Source organism: Rousettus aegyptiacus, unplaced genomic scaffold (assembly GCF_014176215.1).
Source record: "Rousettus aegyptiacus isolate mRouAeg1 unplaced genomic scaffold, mRouAeg1.p scaffold_m13_p_8, whole genome shotgun sequence".
In the NCBI taxonomy this organism is placed as follows: Eukaryota; Metazoa; Chordata; class Mammalia; order Chiroptera; family Pteropodidae; genus Rousettus; species Rousettus aegyptiacus.
Genome location: NW_023416311.1, coordinates 65,773,158 through 65,791,664, shown reverse-complemented (window position 1 = coordinate 65,791,664; position 18,507 = coordinate 65,773,158). Strand labels below are relative to the sequence as shown.

Genomic DNA, 18,507 nt, shown 5'->3' with positions numbered 1-18,507 from the left:
ACTGCTTTGCATTTTCTTTTACTTCATTTTTTTAGTTGTTTCAGATGGGAGAGTAAATCTGGTCCTCTATCTCAGAAGTATTGAGCATAAATCCTTTCTCCCTTTCTCTACTTTCTTATTCTCCATAAAAGTGTTGAGAGGAAGGACCAGGTTTTTTTTTGCTATCCAAAATATAGCAATTTGGCTCAAGAATTAAATGCTTGGTTTGAGGAAACCCTGTAAAATTTCTTAGTCATTAGTTTCCACCATTCTGAAATTTTCAAGCTAAACTGCCTTTGAGTATTTCTACTTTTAAGATTTTCTAAATTGTCAATAAGGAAAATATAATAAGACTAGGGGTAGTTATGATATTTTCACACACCAAGACAAAATAATATATTATCCAGCATTTCCCACTATCTTATTTGATAATAACTTTTAAGATGGGATTCTGGGGGTGCCAGATCTTTGCTGATGATAAATGTTGTGCACACTGCCTATAAGAAATTATTATTCTTTGTTGGAGCAACTAGGCTACCAGTTAGAATTTAACTAATTCTTTCTAATCTTTCACTTCTTAGTTTTGAATTAAAAACATTTGGAGTCCCTTCCAATGTTGACTTTAAAAAAGAGAGAGAGAGGAAGAGAAAATTATTGCTCAGGAAACATAGACTGAGATTGCCTTTGCAGAGGTAACAGATCTTGAAGTATCTGAAAGTTAAATACAAGAAAACAAGTACTTTCTTATTCTTCTTCTTTTGACTCTTTTGCCAAATTGCTGAAATATAGAAAATCTTAGAAATTTGTGAATGAGAACTAGGTGAGTATTTCCTGCTTTGCTAACTCCATGTCAGCCATGCATAAAGTTCTCAGACATTAGGAAATGATCAGATTCCCCAAGTACTCTCTCATTTCATTCTTTCACGTGAACCCTGCGAATGACATGTAGCTATAGTTATTATCCCATTGAACAGATACTGAAATAAGCTCAGAGAAGTTAAAATTAGTTAGTTAGTGGTAGAGTCAGGTCTTAAACCTGATCTGCTGACTCAGACTAAATGCTAGATCTTTAGAGGATGTGTTGTTAATTCCTGCCTGGAATGCTAAATGCATTAGCACCATAGTGTTTCTGAAAAAAAAAGTATATCTCAGCAAAACAAGGTCCTGAGGTAAACAAAATAGGACTAGCTCTTCTTTTAGAGGCAGCCCTCGATCATAAGAAGTTATGAAAAAAATCTCCTCTTAAAGTCTCTAAAAATAAAATACAAGCCCATCTGTTTTGTAATAAATATATTTTACAGCTAATGTAAATCTAGAAAATATTTTTATAATAAGTTCCACATGAAAACATCTGAAAGTTTAAAAGGTATGGCCTCATAATGTTAATAGAACATCTCCATTAAATTGTAGAAATCAGATTTTTCTCGGAAAGCAAACATTAACTATTTGTAGTTAAAATGAAAAACAAATAAGAATTCTTTATTTTTATCACATTTTTGTGAGTTAATCAGAACTAAGCTCCAAGTTCCTTTGCTTTGGGATAAACAATGATCTGGAATTAACTTCTGATCACTTGTGCTAATTTAAGGGATCAGGAGCACAGGTATTGTTAGAACAGTAGATGATCCAAGAAATTTTTTCTTTTTGTCTTAAAATGTATTGTAAATTGTAGATTGTGACTTTTTTTAGGGGGGTTAAATCAACTATATATTATAATTCATTTGTCATTTCTTAACACATAGCACCCAATACCAGAAGTACTTAACAATGAATGTCAGGCAGCAGTGAGAACCAATATGGAATGTTAATTTGTCACAGAAAAATCTGCAAAATACAAATCTACATGGGGACATACTCAAGTTTATCTGTGAAATTAGGCCAAATTCCTTCTGAGGATTTATAACTATTGAAACAAATGCCAAGCCTGAAGGATTTTGCAGCAAAAAAGGGAAAAGTAAGATCATGTTACATTTTCTATCCCAAGTGAAATCTATTCTTTCCTCCTTTGTTGTTAATTCCCACTCCATATCCTAGTCTCAGCACTTCTTTGGCTCATACTTCCCATTCTAGTTTCTTTGGCCACGGTGCTTAAAAAATAATGTACAAACATGTGTGTGCATACCCTCATGTCTGTGAGCAAATAGGTCACTAGGATGCTTTTTGGATTTAAATCTTACCGTGCTTAGGAACTGCCTCCGTTATAGACCCTGTTTCTTTGCTGAAAGTGACACCTTTTCTTAGGAAGCAGCTTCCTTCATTCAAAACGGAGGTTCAGTAATTAGGCAAAACAACCACTTTGGTTTTGTTTCTCTGTATTTTGTAGAATTAATGAAAGTATCTGTTCTAGATTAACTTTATTGTGGTGATATAGGAATATTGAAACATGATTGGTTTTACATGATAGAATTAACAAATTAATTAGGTTTTGTTTCCATGATTAAAGCGTACAAATAGTAGTTGTAATGACATTTAAAGAATGTACAATTGTTGACCTAATCAAGACACAATCAGTTCTCTATGCTTGTAAGTAATACTTCCTAAATTCGAATATCTTTCATGTGATCTACAATTACTATATAAGTATATAGTTAAAACCTATATGTGCTTATTAAAATCACAAAGATTAGCAAACACTGAGTAATGTGAAGGTAGACACTGAGTTTGTGAGAAAATGGAGTAGGACAGTGGAAAGTGCTCTTATCAGACAGATTTAAGTGTGAAGCCAAGTCTCACCACCTATGAGTTCATGTTATTTCACTTCTCAGCGCCTCAATTTTCTCCTCTAATAAATACAGAGTAGTAACTACCTTGCAAGTTATTGTGAGGATTTGAGAAAATACTTGTGAAGTGTCTAGCTCAGTGTAAAACAGATTACAGGGATTCACTAAAACAGAAGCTGCTATCTTTGATCTTGAAAAATAAACACATAGACTATGATTCTAAAAAATTTACTTTTATATAAGGTAGACAATTTTACTTTCAACCTTCAGAGTAGATATGAAAGCAAGCAAATGTGAGCAATGCATTATGGGAGAAAGTCTTGTTATAAGCATAAAACTAGAGCAAATATTGGCAGTTATGGTGGGAATTTGAAAGGTAGAAGTATCAATCAGAGTCCAGGCTGGAAAACAGAACTGAGGTATTTTCATAGAGAAAAGTTAATGAGAGAAACTAGTCATAAAAGTAATGGGAGAGCTGAGAAGGCAATCAGAGGCCAGTGAAGCAATTTGGAGCTCACCAATAGCAGGAAACTGCTATTGTTCCCACAACCAGAGGTTACAAAAGGAGGAGGTGGTGGGACCAGAGTTTAGGAAGCCTGGAGAGGGATGGAACCATGACAGAGATGAAGCCCTGCCTGAATTATCACACAAAGCAGAGAGAGAAAGGAAAAGAAATACCCTGGTTTTCCCACTTCACACCCTCCAATCTCTAGTCATTGTCTCCTTGGTGGTCCACTCTAATTAGAAACCAGTTGTCAAAGAGCCTGGAACAGCAGTTTGCAGGGGGCAGAGCCCTGCAATACAGAAGGAGAAGGAATGGGAATGGATCTGAGGACAAATGGAGAAATAACCAGCACAGTTACATTTGCAGTTATTTTCTGAGGAATTATTTGCATAACTTGTGACAGAATTGTGAGGCAGATAGTTTACTGCACTTGTTTTTTTTCCTTTCCTCACTGTCAGTGCCCTCCCTCTCTGGACCTGGTATAGGAAAGGTCTAAGACAGTGAGATCCAAAACTGTGATTGGACTGGAAGGAGGCTCACAAGTAAGAGCACCAGTGGTCAGGTCCAGAACAGAAAGCTATGGCAAGAAATTTTTAAGTTAAAGCATACACATTTAATGGTGAAACCCCATCTTCTTTCCCTCCTTTGATTATGAGAAAGATGAGATTGGTATGAGAAAGAAGAGATTGGTATACCACTCTCTGGGGAAATTGACCAGCTCAAGAGAAAAATCCCTGCAGATATCAATAATTAGAGATTTTCCACAAGAATATCTGAGTCCACAATCACTTCAAATTAATTCCTTACAAATTCCTAAGCTCTGGCCATGCACACTTCCATCATGTTATTAATTGCATGTACTATTTATGAATGGAAAGTCAAAGATCACAGATTTACCTTAGGCACAGTGTTAGGCCCTGGGAGAGACTAGAGGCCAGGAGACCACAATTACTCATCAGCCTCAGAATTCAGGCAAGAATTGTTCTGGTAAACAGTCTTCCAAAAACACATGGACTATACCGAGTTCATAGCAGTGCTATTCACAATAGCCAAGATATGAAAGTGACATAAGTGTCTATCAATAGGTGATTAAATAAAGAAGTTATGGTACATATATACAATGAAATAGTACTCAGCTATTAAAAAATAGGAAATACTACCATTTGCAATGATGTGGATGGACCTAGAGGATATGCTGAATAAAATAAGTCAGATGGAGAAAGATAAATACCATATGATTTCACTTTTAAGCGGAACCTAAGGAACAAAAAAAATGAACAAACTAAATGAAAACAGACTCACAGATACAGAGAACAAACTGGTGATTGCCAGAGAGGAGAGTTGGGGGGCTGGGTGAAAAAAGTGAAGGGATGAATTACAAATTAGTATTTACAAAATAGTCACAAGGATTTAGAGTATAGCATAGGGATATAGTCAATATTATTGTAATGGTTGTGTGTAGTGCCAGATGGGTGCTAGAGTAATCAGGGGATCACTTCATGGATTGTATAAATGTTTAACTTTTTAAAATTAAAAAAAAAAGATAAAAAAATAAAGTTAATCTAGGCCAGTAGTTCTCAACCAGGTATGATTTGCACCCTTTCTTTATTCCCGAGGAACATCTGGCAATATCAGAAGACATTTTTGGTTGTCACAACTAGGACAACTTAGAGGTATGGTTGGCAAAGGTCAGAGATGCTACTAAACATCCTACAATGCATGGGATAGTCCCCCACAACAAAGAATAGTGCAAAGGTTGAGAAACTCTGATCTATGGATATTCAAGAATTAGATAATGTCAATCTTATGTATTGAGTTCTATAGACAAAGATATTCAAGAATTAGATAATCTCAATCTTATGTATTGAGTTCTATAGACAAAGAAAGCTTCTCATATCATTTTGATATCCAGTACCACTTTGATATCCAAACTAAAGACAATACAGAAGAATGTATAGATCAGTATCACTCATGAGTATAAATGTAAAAATCTTAAATAAGATATTAAGTAAGATATTAAATCTTAAATAAGATATTTATATAACAAAACAAATAATTATCATTACCATGTTGTTTTTATTTTAGGAGTGCAAGGATGGTACAATTAAAATATTATATAATTCACCATGTGCTTAAATTAAGAGGAAAAATCATAGCATCCCTCAAAAGATACGCAAAAAGCATTTGAAAGAACGCAAAGCAAGACAAAAACTTTTAGTAAACTAAGAAGGGAATTGCTGTAATCTGATAAAGCGTATCTTACTTAAAATGTCAATATTTATAAGTGGTAAATACTAGAAGCAGTCTCTTAAAATCTGAAATGATGATAAGGATGCTTGCTATTACCACTTTTCCTCAACATTATTCATGATGTTCTAGCCAGTGCAGTCATACAAAAACAAAACAAAAACAAAACAAAACAAAACAGAAAAAAACACTTGGATTACACCAAGTTCATAGCAGCACTATTCACAATAGCTAAAACACAGAAGCAACCTAGTGTACATTGGTGGATGAATGGATAAGCAAAATACTATAATCCACACAATGGAATATTACTCAGCCTTAAAAAGGAAGAAAATACTGACATGTTACAACATGGATGAACCTTGAGGACATTATGCTAAGTGAGATAAGCCAGTCACAAAGAGACAAATACTATATGATTTACTTAAATAAGGTACTTAGAATAGTAAAAATCATGAAGATAGAAAGTAGAATGGTTGTTGCCAGGGACTGGGGAGAATGGGGGATAGAGAGTTTCGGTTTTACAAGATGCAAAGAGTTATGGAGATGGATGGTGGTGATGGTTGTTCAACAATGGAATATATTTAATAGCAGCGAATTGTACACTTAAAGGTGGTTAAGATGGTAAAAAATTAGTTGGGAAAAAGAAAACACTTGGAACTTCTGAACAAGGATAAAGAGGAATTTATATAATGGCAGATGTTCTCCAAAGTGCCTTTGAGCAACAATTAATCAAGAAAAAAGAACCAGGCACTAAAATCGGCACAAATGTATAAAATGTTTAGAAAGAAAATCAGAAGAGATAAGTTAGAGGCACCTTAAAGGAGGTGTTAAAATATTATTGTAGTAACAATAATCAAGTATAATTTTTATATTTTTATTATTAAACATATTTATTTCAGTTGTGCTTAGTTTAAGAATGCTATGATTATGTTTTAATTAACAATTGTAATCCATTTAACTGTGAGCTTCTATGAATAGAATAACAAAGGAGGTCATTGAAAATCTGTTGCCAATGACCTATTGTAATAATGAAATGGTCTTTTCAAATTACAGCAGAATAACTGTTTTATACTCTACTGCCTCATGTAAACAATACTAGGTTTAGGTCAGGGTGGGGGTGAAGTAACAAAAGATGTAAATGATTAAAAAAAAATTCCTCAGAAAGAAATAATATTGAATATTAATGAAACCCACAGTTTCATTTGTCTATCTAATTTATTTAGCCAATACTGAATGTACAAGATTCTGGAGGGAACATTGAAGGGTGAGAGAAAATAATCCTGGCTTAAAATTTTTGAAAAAAAGAAAAAGTTTTTTGAAAAACTGTTCTCATTAAAAATGAAATAGTACTACTATGGGTAAAAGAAGGAGTGTATAGGAAATCTTTATTTTTTTGCTCATTTTTTTTCCTGTAAATCTAAAACAGTTTTAAAACACAAAATCTAATTAATTTTAAAATATTTTAATGAAATAGCCCCTTTAAAAATACTTTTAGCTTTAAAAACCTACCAAAATGTTAAGGCAATTTTTGAGGCGAAGCTTTTTTGCATTGCATTTCCTAAGAAAAATATAAAACAGCATGGGAGAATAAAATTATAATTGAAATGGTCTTGCAATTTAAACAAAGCAGGTCATATTCTTTAGAGATTGTGTTTTTGCTAAGTCTTCAATATTTAAAGCCAATTCTAATTTACTTTATTCAATAGAATTTACTTTGTGTGAATTAGTAATGCAAATCAGATCACAATTAAATCTATTCATTGTTTATTTTCAAGAAAGAGTAAATTGAAATTTGGAATACATTTAAATGTTTGTTACTGAAGTATTCAAATTCTGAGAAGATAATTCTAAATATCTTAACAAGTTTATTTAACTCTAATTCCAATATTATATATTTACAATGACTCTCTGGTATGATAAATTTTCTTTTATATTAACAAATACATTAACACAGAATAAGAAAAGAAAGTATTTCCTTAAAAGATTTTATGTGTTTTATCTTAAAGAAGATATGTCTATCAATCTATCTATCTATCTATCTATCTATCTATCTATCATCTATCATCTATATGTTTAGGTACACTAAAATAGAAATAGAGAATCAACCATGAAAGAAGGTAAAAAATGACCATAATGCCTGTGTACTTAGTGTGGTTAATCATTTGATTTGCCTGGCAAATTTAACTTCCTGGCAGTCAGGACCAAACCAAAACGGGACAAAACCAAGACAATTTCATTATTTTCAGAAAGGAAGCATACTGTTCCTCAAGATATGCATCATTTTTTCAGGCTTTAAATTGCAATTGTAATTTCTGACAGGACGCCCAAAGAGGGCACTGGGCAACAAAATGACCTCATTGAATAATAAAATGTCCTCATTTAGCTTGGTGAAAAAAAATAAGAACACGTTTTTCTTATAATTACTTTGATAGAAGCTGGGAGTATAACATTAAAACTAAGTTCAGTATTGGTGATTTTGCAATGGGCTAAGTAATATAGTTCAAGTATGCCTTCTCAGAATCTAATTTGATCTAAGGGGAAAAAGCATTACCTTAAATGATTCCTTTAAAACTATTTCTCTCAGCCAAGGTTTTGATACAAATTCAACAGCAGAAAATTAAAAAAAAAAATAAACTCTAAGGAGGACCCAGGAATGCTAGTATTGTGTGTAGCTGATGAAGGCAGAGCCACAAGCTTTGGAAAGCAGATGGATTCTGATTGGGAATGGACATAGTATAATAGAAGACCTTGTGTCTGCATATAAGTAGGTCATATGAATAAGTATCAGGAGGCAAAATCAGGAATTCTCCTTAAAAAGTAGATTTGAATTACCTCTTAAATTGACTTGCTATGTCAGTGGTCCATACCAGAACACCCATATCAATCATTTTGGTTTAAAAAGAATTTCAAAACAAATGTAGACAAACATCAATAATATCCCATGGAGAAGAAAACTCTGAGAGGGATAGCTCAAAAATATCTCAGTTTTATTAAGGTATCTATGGAATATTGAATTCTTCTTAAAGCTTTTGAGACACTTCCATGTAAATTGGTCATTTAATCTTTACAATAAGCTTGTGATATAGGTATTGTTATCCTTATTTTATGAATAATAAACTAAGGCAGAGAAAAACTCATTACATATTCTTATCCCTAGAAGGGTTTAAAGTTGTTATTTGTGCACATATAATTATGTATATGTTGCAAATATCTGTGCATATTTATATATATGATGCATACATTAAAATTCTCAATAAAAGAGACATCGTCTCTAGGTCTTTTTTTTTAATCCTCAATAACATGTAAGGAATGTGTCTGAGAAATAGCAGATACCTAATTATTTATATCGGTTGAATGTTTAAAGAATGAAAGACTAAACATTACGATGATAAACTATAGTAATATTGTTTCTCTTAATACAGCTATACGGTCTGTGGTTTACTGAGAAGCACACACATTTTTAAAAATTTCAGTGCCTTCAGATGGATAATAAAAAAGCAGCTTCAGCTAATCAAAGACAAGTTAGTCACATGCTTGCTTAGGCATTGACAGAAAAAAGACAATACTGCAAAACAGAATAAGAATCGAATTGCAGATATAATTTTGAGAATCTTCAGCACATGGTGATAATTGATAATTCATAAATAAATGAATTCATCAATGCATAGTAGTGGAGAAGAAAAGGATTTAAAACTGAGCTCTTAGGAGATCCATCATTTTGTTATGATAGAGAAGCTTACAAAAGAAATTTACAAGAAGCTTCTGAAAGAGTTTTGTGTTATGGAATCCAATGGAAAAGAGGGTTTCAAGGGAGGAATTTTCCTTACCAGATGCTGAGAAGCCAAGGAAGATGACAGAAAAACACCTGATTAGTTTCATGGGGGTCGCTGTTGGCCTTAGCAGGAACAGTGAATTAGAGACATGCCATTCTGGAGAAGATTAAAGATAAATAAAGATGGTGAGGAAGTGAGTCAGTGAGTCAGTGACAACACTCTTCCTAAAAACATACTAGGGAGGGGAAGAAAGAGATTCGGGGATGGAGGGAGAGTTTTCGTATTTGACTATGAAGGTGAAGATTGTACGCTGACTGTGTAATCATTAACAGTATGTTTTAGTGGGACCGAAAGTTAGTCTTTCTTCTGAAGTTGCAATAATCATGCAGAGCCTGCTCAGAACCATGCTATTTTATGAAATCATATTGTATTCTTGCAACAAGTGCACTTCTAATGGCACCATGGTTCAATCAGAGTATGGCAGAAACTATTTCTTCCCAATATCCATTCCCCCATTAGAATTTTTAGCTAGGCAAGGGCCTCCCCTTGCAATTATATGTGCCCAGGAAAATAAGTTCTGACCAACATATATAAGGAAGAATATACTGTAGCAGCTTCAGAGACACTTCTTTAAGGAACAGTTTACATGAACACTTTGACCCACTATGTCTCTTTTCTCCTTGCTGGTTGTATTGTGGACATGATTATTGAACCTGAAGTAGCCATCTTGGAACATCAGGTGACCTTGAGAATAGAAGCTACAGATGATAGAGTTAAAAACTAGAAGCATCTACAGTCTGTGTTGACTTCATAAAACAGAGTTCCATGGCAGCCTTAGTCCACCTGTATCTGGATGTTGATGCCAAAGAAAAAGAAGCTTCTGGTTTAAGCTTCTGATATTTGGGGCGGGGGGGGGGGGAGGGGGGGAGGAGAGCTACTAATACCCTTAGCCAAATTTAAATCTAACTAATATATGGAAGGACAGCAAGAAAAGCCCAGATTGTGATAGAAATGACAAGCCATCATTGAATTGAAAACATATGAAAAGTCACTGAAGAAAATTCTATTTAGGAAAAATAATAGCATTAATTTAAGATGAGGGATCCTGTCCAGGAGTCCTTGATACTAGGAAGGAAATGGCTAAGTAAATGATGAAAATAGGGAGAAAATAACATGTGAGGAAATGTGGTCTCATATTATCCAGTCTCCTTGTATATCACTGGTCAACCACAGCAGACACTCTTGCAAAGCCTTCCTTCAAGGGGAAAAACGAGGCAGATAATGATTTAGTGCACACTTTTATACTTTCTATGAACCTGTTTGACTGTGTGTATATATATAATAATATTATATATACATTTAAATCTTAACTATTAATACATCTGAGTACATATGATTCTATTGTTTTTGTTTTTGTTTTTTTAATATTAAGGCAAATTGTAAAGTATGCAGAAAAAGTTCTTCTGGTAATCACTATTTTTCTTAATTTGAAGAAGTCAGAGAAATTTTATATAAGAAAATTCACTTTTGAACTAACAAGCCCATTACTTTGAAAAAGCTGATAAAAACATCTCTCACAATAAAAAACTTCCATTCTATTTATATGCTTTTTATTGAGAGATCACCATTACAAAACTATATATGAGACATGAATTTATTTCACAGGATCCCTCATCTTAAATTTTCTAAATGAAATGTAATCCTGAGGTTGGAAGGAAAATTCAACTAATCATTTCTGAGACTCCCTTCTTTTTCTCGGTGGGATCCTACAACGATCCTGGGCTTCTATAATAAACCAGGAGGTTGGGCTATCCTTTGTTTTCCATGGTTGCCATCTTTACCATTGTTTTGTCAACTGCAGAGTGCTGCTGTGGAGCCCTGAAGCCGGGTTCGTGGGCACTGAAGATCAGAAAGGCTCAGAGATACATCTCACAGGGGACCTTCCCACTGACTTCAGACTGTGCCTCTCATTGCCAAGTTCCAGACAGGGTCACTGCATGCCCTTGGTCTCTGCCACCCAGCGGTGGGTTCCTTATCTTCTCCTCAGTTGAAGAAAGCTAAAACTTTCTCTCAATGTTTGGAAACGTGATCTTTTCTTGAATATACATAAGAAAAGGAGATGACAACCCCAGTTCATTTTTTTCTCCTAATTATGCATAATGTTAAACATACATAACTCAGAAAGGATGTTAACATTTGTTTCGTTTTGAGCTTGCTCTCTCAAAATTTCATTATTCAACTAACAAGAAAAATCATTAATTTCACTTCTCTGATTTGAATTTCAGTTCTCCTTCTGGCTCTATTTTACATGCTGACAGCGGAATTAGATTACTAATTGTTGGTTATTCTCTCTATAAAATGACTAATACTGTCAATTCCATCTTAACACATTTGAGCTCTGATAAGTTACCTTATGCCAGCTCCAAACATAACATTAGTGTTACTGTGTACTAACTAATATGTCTATATTTTTGAAATTTTTGTAGATGAATTCAGTTGTGATTATCCTTAGAGATATAAAAATAATAGTATTGAAATAGTTTCTTATTGACCTGTTTTATGGTCTGATAGAAAAAAAGTAGAAATCTAACTTTAGAATTATAAGCAAATCCTAATCTGATTTAAATTTATTTATGATTCTTTCAACTATTTTAATATTTTTAATATGATTACTATGGCAATGGATATGACACAGGTTTATTAAGGTATTAAACATCAGGATTAACAATGGTGAAAATGCTTAAATTTGTTTACAAAAGTACTAAAAAGAAATTGGAGAACTGTTTAGTATATACACATATGCATACGTATACATATATTTAATATACATGTATATTAACCTCTCCCTCACCTTGGTCTCGTTTAGAGGATGCAAGAGAATCAACTTATTCTTCTGAAAACTGTCAGTAAAGTAAAAGATCAGACTACCGTACCACTTATGAAGTAGCCCTGTCAAAAAACTGATGTGGTATCAAACTAAGCCTCTAGATCTAGCTAAAAGTTTATAGAAAACATAGCAGCAAGAGAAACATGTTAAAAGATACCATAGGATGGTAGGTGCAGAAAAATCCAAATATTGAAAATTCTACAGGCCAAAGACATCATTTATCAAAAACGACATTAAAAGGAATGAAAAAGAGGCAACATCACTGATATCAACCAGTCTCAGCCTGATGTCCTCACTTGAATTTTGATTCTCCTGAACTACTGTAAAATTATAATATTTTTGAAACAATTGGAAATATGAACATGGTACCTAAATATTTAGCATTATCGAAGAAATACTGTTAAATTTTTCAGGTGTGATAATGGTATTGCTATGTTTTTATAGAGAGCTACTTTCTTTAGAGATACAAATTGAAATATTTATGAATAAAATGGTATGACACATGGAATTTGCTTCAAAATAAGGGTATGGAAGAAACAAGATTGCCCATTTTGAAGCTGAGTGATGGTATTGACTACAAGGAAGTTCACTGTATTACTATTTTTACTTTATAAAATGCTTATCTTTTAAATATACATGTAGAAAAATTTAGAGATGAAAGGTAAATATGTGAAATTTGCCTCAAAATAATCCAGCTTTGAGGGTACGGGTAGAGTGGATAAGTCTACAGATAAAATAAGTTTTGTGACCATGAGTAGTTGATGTTGAAGCCGAGAGTAATTCTCTTGTGAAGGAAAAACACATTAGGAAACAATGTTGCTGCAGATAGCCTCCTAGAGGCACTGCCTCAGTGTGTAAGGCAGAATGGCTACCCCCAAATCTGAGGTATAAAACAAAGTTTACCCACCATGACAGGCTAAGTTTTGTTGTAGTAACAAATCACTCAAAAAATCTCAGTGGCATATAACAAGGTCTATTTCTTGTTCCAGAAGTGCTCTGTTCATTGGAATCCCTCAAGGACTCAAACTGATGGAGCAGTCACAATATCAAGTCTTGACTATTGTTTTTCCCCCAGGCTCTGGAGTGTTTCACATTGGTGAGTTAAGAATCCAGTTTAGAAATGACATTTGTCACATTCACAATGCATTTGCCTGAATCAATCACATGGTTGTAATTCAAACACAAGAAGGCCAGGAAGTACATCGCCATCTTCTGCCCAGAAGAGAGGAGAACTGGAAATATTTGGCAAAGAATTCTAATGACTTCCTCTCTAAGAGAGCCCGTGTCATGATGTTAAAGCTGTACCACCCTTGAGCCCTAGGAATGACTGTACCTTGTTGTCACCTCTAAGACAGTATCCAGACAGAAGTTATTTCTCTCTTATGACTCACGGTCATGCAATATATTGTATGCAGAGATTGTATAATGAATGTAAGTCAACTGGCTTCTCCATTAAGAATTCAGCAATACTTGAGTGTTCCACTTTCCATCTTGGATTAAAATAATGTTATTGTAAAAAACTTGGGAAATATGGAAAACTAGAAAGGGGAGAAATCTCTCAAAATATCACCTTTAAAAGATAATCACAATGAACATTTTAGTGGATTCCTTCCAAACTTTTCTATGTATTTAAAAAAACTAGGTTTCATGGTTATCCAAACTATAACCATTTCTTCATTAGTGACATTGCTCCAAATAGCTTATCCAACTGGCCCTGACCAGCAGATAATTTTTTTAAAAGATGTTTTTAGCCTTTTCTTTCTTTCTTTTTTTCATAACATGAATGTTTTTAACATGGTTATGTAACATTTAAATACTAATGGTTAACTAAAAGTTTCAGGTCACATTCTGTGTTTTAGAGCAATGAGTCCTTAGTTCTAAAATTGCTTGTTGGTATAAGACCAACCATGAAACAAATGAATAATTGTAATAGTTATATTCATTTGCTTCTGGTATTTTCTCCACCCAGATTACTTATAAAAAGGGAACAGCTTTGGAAGTTCGTATTACTGTGGAATTTAAGCCTCTTAAAATTATCGAGATTCTGGTTACCTTTCAAAATAATAAACTGCTGATAAGTCAAGCAATGACTAGTCTAAGGAATAAATTAGCCAAGTATGTTACAATTTGGATGACTTCAATTCCAGAAACCATTTAGTTTTAAATTGGATTTTTAGAGGTTAAAGATGATACATGGACTTTTAAAGTAATTATTACTTAAACTTTCCAAGGACTCTTTGACACTACATTTGATATGCAGACTTCTTTATTCCACTCAACAAAAAAAATCACAAGAAGCCTAACTGACTCAGAGTCTACGGAAAGATCTTATAATCTTATTATATTACAGCAATCTCTCAACTATGCTAGTAAATAAAAGAATGACACAGTAAATTGTGAACTTCAGGGCAAAATCAGGAATTATCCATCCTTATAATCCTTACGACTCCTAGCATAATGCACTGCACAAGGGAAACACCCATAATCAAATAAATGTAATACAAAGTACAATTGCATTTGCGCATGAAAGATATTTGAATTTTGGGTACCTTATTTGCTTTCCTTAATGCTATTCCATACATCGTTGTTTTCTGGAATATCTCCTTATAATTTCCGGAAAGAAAATTATTGAATTAGTCATGTGAACACTTAAAATACTTTGACAAATAACTTTCCAAAATCTTTGTCCTAATTTAGATCCCCAACAGGATGATATATGAGTGCTCATTTCACTCTACCTCCTGCCAATGGAGTTAATATTTTAAACTAACTGGCTACTTAGATCCATGGGAAATAATATCTCTTTAGTCTTCATTTCATTATGGAGTTTGAACATTAGTTAAATATGTAGTATGCATTTAAATTCCTATTTTGTGACTTGACCATTTATGTATATGCATTTCCCATTTATCTATTTAAGGTCTTAGTGTTTTCTATTTCTATTGTTTGTCCTTACACTGTACTATATACTTTTATCTCAAATATGCACTTGCATATATGAGCCTCTGCTATTAGACTGTGGTTCCATAAATTCAGTGACCCCATTTTATCTGTGAACACCTAACACATAGTAGAAAAGCTGTATACTGTACATGTAGAATTATTAAGATTAAATGAGATAAGCAAAGCATCTAACATGCCTTTCACACAGCAGCTGTTCAATAAATTATTTAAAGCAATCAAAAGTTTCGCTGTTTAACTAAAACCACATATTTCCATTTCAGAGTTCAAGAAGACCAAGATTAGAGAAAGAAAATCAAGATCAACTATCTTCGAAATATCGCAAACTACAATTGTAAATTGCAGATTTAGGATTTGATCTCCAATTATCCAATCTTTTACTACAAAACACATCTGACTGAAATACTCCCGAGATGTTATAACTATTGAAATTTCTAGAAGACCAGTATGAAATCTGGGCTGGTAAAACCTTTTGACAACTGATGGATTCTTTCCCTACAGCAGGTAATGATACCCTGACCCCACACAGAGATGTTTCTTCTTCCCTCATTTAAATTTATAGAAAACTCGTGGTAAAAATAGTAAAGTTCAGCAAGTACAAATATGCATCACATAAGTGACACTTGTTTTTTCCGCCAACAGATTAGTTAGCATTTGTTTTTAGACAAGGGAGACAGCTGTTCTTGTGACCACTGTTAGAAAAGCAGAACTAAAGCAACAAGAGGGAAGGACAGAGCCGATGGGAATGGCCACTGAGCTGGAGGGCTGAAGCTCGGGATGGGTTAGCAGCTGCCGCGAGAGAAAGGAGAAGGTTGCAAAACAAGTTGGCAGTAAAAAGTTAGGTTTTAGAGGACAGCAGCACGGAGAACGAGGCTGGGTTAGCAGTCCGGCAGGAGGGTGTGTCCGGTACAGGCCAGAACGCTGCGGCCGGCTCCGAGGTCGCAAGAGGCTGGGGGCGGGGGAAGTTGCATCTAGGTCAGCGAAAGAAAGGAAGCCGGCCACTGATGCCGATCACCTCCGGATCCCGGTTCCAAAGCATCTAGTGGGAAACCGAGTCCAGATCCAAGGCCGATCCTCAGCCGTCCTCCGCACCCTAGAACCCTCTCAACTATTTCCTGTAAGAACCCGGTGCCCCCGGCTCAGCGCCTGCACCGCAGCGCGCAGGCGCCTCCCGCCCGGGAGGCCGCGGACGCGGAGGGAGGCGGCGTGAGAGCCGAAGGAAAGCCGCCCGTGCGCCTGCGCGGTCTGCTCGCTCCCTCGTCGGGGAAACTAACCTGGGGCGGACGTCGCGCGTTCCCGGGACTCCCAGCCGGGGCAGCCTTTCATTCTTCTGCTTGGCGTCGTGTCGAGTCCCCAGAGACCCCCGCAGGGGTGTGGAGAGGTAAGAACCCCTTGTAATAGGCATCTTGGCCTCTCCCCACCCCTGCTGCCCTCACGGAGGGGGCGGGGTGGCCACTGGACGCCTTGCCCTACGCTCTGGGTCCGGCCCTCTTCCTCCCGCGACCGAGCTGGAGCCCGGAGCCCCTGGCCCGTTTCTTTTCCGAGCCCCCTGAGCTGGCCAGGGCGTGACGACCCTCAAGCCTCTTGTCCCTTCGGTAAAGCTGCAAAGGCAGGATCAGGCCAGGAGGGCAATCTCGGCGGCTGTTTCCTGGGTCCCTTCTACTCGGACCGCCCGGAGCACTTGGCACTGCCGGCGGAGCGCCCCCCGGGCCGCGGCGGGTGAAGGGAGAAGCGCCCCCAGGGCCGTCAGTCCCGCCGGGGAGGGGCTGCTCCTGCTGGAGGGGACTGTCGTTTTCGCGCAGTAGTAGCCTCTGCTCTGGAAGGACTCGGCCCCCGCCTGTGAATCTGTCATCGCCGCGGGTGCTCTCGTAAAGCCCGTTCCCGCACCAGTGCATTTTCTCATCACTTCAGACCAGAAGGATGCGGTGGTGTTCCGGTCCTACTACCTACTTTTTCTTTGGTACCTTTGAAAAATTCTAAAGATAACCTAACTTTTAAAATAGTAAGTTATTTGTTTTACCGCGATAACAAATTATTATTTTCCAGACTAAGAGTGCTATTGTTAGACTCTTCTGGAAACCAGCCCATAAATTTGATAAATTAAAGTTTTATTTAACAAAATAGACAATTTGCCGGTCGAATTAGATTCTTTAATTTATTATTTTAAGCTTGTCGTCTTTTGAATTGTTAGAAGTTTAATAGTTTGATCTAGAAGTCTTACATAAATTTTTCACCTAATTTCTTCCTTTTTTCTCCTCTAGATATTACACTGCATGCCTAGTGTCAAAAAATGTAAATATAATAATGAATAAGGAAAAAATAATCAACTATAATTCCATTATTTAAAGGTAATCAACCATTGTTAATATTTTCACTTTTTACCTTCCAACCTTTTTTCCCATGATATTTTCTTAGTTGAGATTTTTATATACAGTTGGATTACCTGTTTTCTTAAAATTAACATTTTTAAGTATTTTCCCATGTTAAAAAAACAAATTTATTTTTTGATTACATAAGTGCATGAGCAAAATACCTTTTGAAACAGTTACATTATAAAGTGATATTCCCGTTTAATTATTATTCCCAATCATGTTACATAATGTGATGGTATTGCAGTTTTTTTAACCAAATGGGTCTAGGGATTTTACATGCTTAAAAATTATTAAGGACTAAAAGTTTTTGTTTTCTAATGCAGTATATTTACCATTTTAGAAGTAAAACTCAAGATTTAAAATTTATTCATTAAAAATAATAATAAAGCCATTCTGTAATAAATATTATTGAAAAATAACTATTTTCTTTAAAAAATTTAGTGAGAAGGGTGGCATTGTTTTACATTTTTGCAAATCACTTTAATGTCTGGCTTTATAGGAGACCGCTGGTTCTCATATTTGATTCTCTGTTCATTGTGGTGTGCTATCTTATTTACACTGAAGTGTATTAAGAAAATCCAGCCCTGCACAGATAGATATTTGGAAAAGGAAGGATGTCACAGACCCCCTAAAAAGCTCTTGGGAACTTCCAAGGAACCTCAGACCCCATTTGAGAAAGTTGATATAATCATTCTTGTATTGATGGCTGTTAGGTTCTTTGCAAGTTAACACTATTTCAAACATTGCAACATTGTTATTTCTTTGTGATGTGTTCTTGGGGACAACTAGTATTTCTCTAGAAGTGGAATTGCTAGGTGATAGAGTATGTACTTTTTAAAGTTTTGATAGACATGAACATTACTTTTGATGCCTGCATAATTTTCTGCTTTGTCCTAATGCTGGTGTTTAGATTATTTTACTGAATGAGTTGGTGAGATATCTTTGCACGTTTTCAGCTGTTTTGGACTGTTTCTTAAATTTTTAAAAGTAATTGTTAGGAATCTTTTTGAGGCTGTTGATACATATTGTCACATTGTTTCCCTGAAAGAGTATACCAGTT

The 18,507-nt window shown here is 35.2% G+C and overlaps 2 protein-coding genes across 6 annotated transcripts in view; one reads left to right on the top strand and one right to left on the bottom strand.

Annotated features, from left to right (window-relative positions):
- SERINC5 (serine incorporator 5) overlaps positions 1-16,455 on the bottom strand; it is a 166,566-nt gene extending 150,111 nt beyond the window's left edge. Inside the window, exons 1-2 of one of the 2 annotated variants that reach the window (XM_036225292.1) lie at positions 16,350-16,449; positions 9,282-9,383 (exon numbers count right to left, since the gene is read on the bottom strand). The gene's annotated coding sequence lies outside the window, so the exon portion shown is untranslated. Of the gene's footprint in view, positions 1-9,281; positions 9,384-16,349 lie in introns of both variants that reach the window. The other variant, XM_036225293.1, reaches the window with a different exon arrangement.
- The window catches only part of ZFYVE16 (zinc finger FYVE-type containing 16), a 37,197-nt gene continuing 35,012 nt past the window's right edge, over positions 16,323-18,507 (top strand). For 2 of the 4 annotated variants that reach the window (XM_016152129.2, XM_016152138.2), the window contains exon 1: positions 16,323-16,456. The gene's annotated coding sequence lies outside the window, so the exon portion shown is untranslated. Of the gene's footprint in view, positions 16,457-16,920; positions 17,078-17,336; positions 17,424-18,507 lie in introns of those variants that run through there. The other 2 variants (XM_016152132.2, XM_016152130.2) reach the window with 2 other exon arrangements.